This window comes from Bos indicus, chromosome 3, assembly GCF_029378745.1.
Source record: "Bos indicus isolate NIAB-ARS_2022 breed Sahiwal x Tharparkar chromosome 3, NIAB-ARS_B.indTharparkar_mat_pri_1.0, whole genome shotgun sequence".
NCBI lineage: Eukaryota > Metazoa > Chordata > Mammalia > Artiodactyla > Bovidae > Bos > Bos indicus.
In genome coordinates, this window is record NC_091762.1 from 9,364,485 (window position 1) to 9,368,058 (window position 3,574).

The 3,574-nt window shown below is 38.3% G+C and overlaps 1 pseudogene; it reads left to right on the plus strand.

The window, feature by feature from the left end:
• Nucleotides 1-1,262: 1,262 nt before the first annotated feature.
• LOC109556963 (cyclin-C pseudogene) lies at nt 1,263-2,873 on the plus strand (annotated as a pseudogene).
• Nucleotides 2,874-3,574: the final 701 nt, after the last annotated feature.

The window sequence follows — 3,574 nt, forward strand, 5'->3', positions numbered from 1 at the left end:
GTCTTTTAATTTCAAAGCTGCAGTCACCATATGCAATGATTTTGGAGCCCAAGAAAATAAAATCTGGCACTGCTTCCTCTTTTCCCCTTTCTATTTGCCATGAAATGATGGGACCAGATGACATGACCTTAGCTGGGTTTTTTTAAATATTGAGTTTCAAGCCAATTCTTTCACTCTCCTCTTACACCTTCATCAAGAAGCTCTTTAGTTCCTCTTCACTTTCTGCCATTAAAGCAGTATCATCTGCATTTCTGAGGTTGTTGATATTTCTCCAGGTAATATTGATTCCTGGAGAATCAACTGGAAAAGGTCAGTTTTTATTCCAAACCCAAAGAAAGACAATGCCAAAGAACACTCAAACTACTGCATAGTTGCCCTCATCTCACACGCTAGAAAAGTAATGCTCAAAATTCTCCAAGCCACGCTTCAACAATATGTGAACTGTGAACTTCCAGAAGTTCAAGCTGGTTTTAGAAAAGGCAGAGGAACCAGAGATCAAATTGTCAACATCTGCTGGATCATCGAAAAAGCAAGAGAGTTCCAGAAAAACATCTATTTCTGCTTTATTGACTATGCAAAAGCCTTTGACAGTGTGAATCACAATAAACTGTGGAAAATTCTGAAAGAAATGGGAATACCAGACCACCTGACCTGCCTCTAGAAAAATGTGTATGCAGGTCAGGAAACAACAGTTAGAACTGGACATGGAACAACAGACTGGTTCCAAATAGGAAAAGGAGTACGTCAAGGCTGTATATTGTCACCCTGCTTATTTAACTTATATTCAGAGTACATCATGGGAAATGGTGGGCTGGAAGAAGCACAAGCTGGAATCAAGATTGCTGGGAGAAATATCAATAACCTCAGATATGCAGATAACACCACCCTTATGGCAGAAAGTGAAGGGAAACTAAAAAGCCTCTTGATGAAAGGGAAAGAGGAGAGTGAAAAAGTTGGCTTAAAGCTCAACATTCAGAAAACTAAGATCATGGCATTTGGTCCCATCACTTCATGGGAACTAGATGGAGAAACAGTGGAAACAGTATCAGACTTTATTTTTTTGGGCTCCAAAATCACTGCAGATGGTGATTGCAGCCATGAAATTAAAAGATGCTTATTCCTTGGAAGGAAAGTTATGACCAACCTACATAGCATATTCAAAAGCAGAGACAGGTCACCGCCGCAGAGCGGACCTGAGGCCATCAGATCAAGGAGCCCGGTGACGGGAAGGGTTGGGGCTATGGTCGCTCTGCGCACCGCTCCAGCGGCTGGTGCTTTTTTATGAGGGCAAGCTGTGTTCCATGGCAGGGAACTTTTGGCAGAGCTCCACTATTTACAATGGATTTTGGACAAACAAGATCTGTTGAAGGAATGCCAAAAAGATTTAAAGTTTCTCTTGGAAGAAGAGTATGGGAAATTACAGATATTTTTTACAAATGTTATCCAAGCATTAGGTGAACAACTTAAATTAAGACAACAAGTTATTGCCACTGCTACGGTCTATTTCAAGAGATTCTATGCAAGGTATTCTCTGAAAAGTATAGATCCTGTATTAATGGGTCCTACATGTGTGTTTTTGGCATCCAAAGTAGAGGAATTTGGAGTAGTATCAAATACAAGATTGATTGCTGCTGCTACTTCTGTATTGAAAACTAGATTTTCATATGCCTTTCTAAAGGAATTTCCTTATAAGATGAACCATGTATTAGAATGTGAATTCTATCTTTTAGAATTAATGGATTGTTGCTTGATAGTGTATCATCCTTATAGACCTTTGTTCCAGTATGTGCAGGACATGGGCCAAGAAGACATACTGCTTCCCCTTGCTTGGAGGATAGTAAATGATACCTACAGAACGGATCTTTGCCTACTGTATCCTCCTTTCATGATAGCTTTAGCTTGCCTACATGTAGCCTGTGTTGTACAGCAGAATGATGCCAGACAGTGGTTTGCTGAGCTTTCTGTGGATATGGAGAAGATTTTGGAAATAATCAGGGTTATTTTAAAGTTGTATGAGCAGTGGAAAATTTTTGATGAGAGAAAAGAGAGGCAACTATTCTTAGTAAGATGCCGAAACCACAACCTCCTCCAAACAGTGAAGGAGAGCAGGGTCCAAATGGAAGTCAGAACTCTAGCTACAGCCAATCTTAAAACATTCTGAAGAATTTCATAGTGGACCAGTTGGAAATAAACCACTGGACAGATTTCAGTAATGTCTTCAATGGAACACAAATGAAAATGAATAGCTTGTTTCTGTCAAGCATATTGGGAAGTGATTTTATTTTTGCAAAATGTTTTCCTTACCTAATTTGATTCTAACACATAATTGATTAAAGTCTATTGTTTATGAAAGTTTGGAAAGGTTCTAAGAGGACCTACAGACAGACATAGAGTTTTGAAAATTAATAGCTTCTGATTAGTATAATTTTTCTTAATTTGGATAATAGAAATTCTAACTTTTTATTAAGCCAGAAAACATGAAACATAATTTGTTTAAAATTCTCTTTGGTCACTGAATGACCAAAAAAAGGAAATAAGTCAAATACATGAGGGTCTTTTTTTTCCCCCTCCTTAAGTTAAACTTTAAAATTGTATTTAAGGAATCAAATCTTACAAAATCCTGGAAGGTTTTGGTGATGATGATGATGATGATGATTTCAGGGAAATGAATCAATTACCTATGATTTTAAAGTGTATTTTATTCAGTAGTTTTGGTATCTTGCCATGGAGGATACTAGCCCAGCCTAGCAGAAAAGTGCAATATGTACAGCATACTTTGACATTTTAAAAGTTATACTCCATTACCATTTTGAAATGCTGGGCAAACATTTTTTAAAATTGCATTTAATTCAGTTAATCAGGCATTTTGAAAGCTAACGGATGAAAACTGTAATATGGTTGAAATTCGGTAACATTTTTGTTATTTTTACTGTGAAGTTTTTATATGACATACACACCCTAGTTTATTTTTGTGTCTTAGTGTGGACTTACAGATTTATCACAGGAATCCTGAGCCAGGAACACAGGTTTCAGGCCAGTTAGATACTGCTGCTGCTGCTGCTAAGTCGCTTCAGTCGTGTCTGACTCTGTAAGACCCCATAGACGGCAGCCCACCAGGCTTCCCCGTCCCTGGGATTCTCCAGGCAAGAACACTGGAGTGGGTTGCCATTTCCTTCTCCAATGCATGAAAGGGAAAAGTGAAAGTGAAGTCGCTCAGTCGTGTCCGACTCTAGCAACCCCATGGACTGCAGCCTACCAGGCTCCTCCGTCCATGGGATTTTCTAGGCAAAAGTACTGGAGTGGGGTGCCATTGCCTTCTCCGCAGTTAGATACTGGCTGTTCTTAATTCTCATCTGAGTGTAGGACTTCAGACTAAATGTTATATCACTGGGACTTTGCTGCCTGTAGAAGTTACTTAATTACATGATCGTTTTCTTCAGACTTGAAGGAGAGTGATAAAATTTGGAGTCATAGGATATTGATGTACAATTTAAGGATTAAAAATTTTTATAATTCAATTGTAAATAATGGATTATTAAATGTTGACTTCCTAGTATAAAACTACAAGAATAAA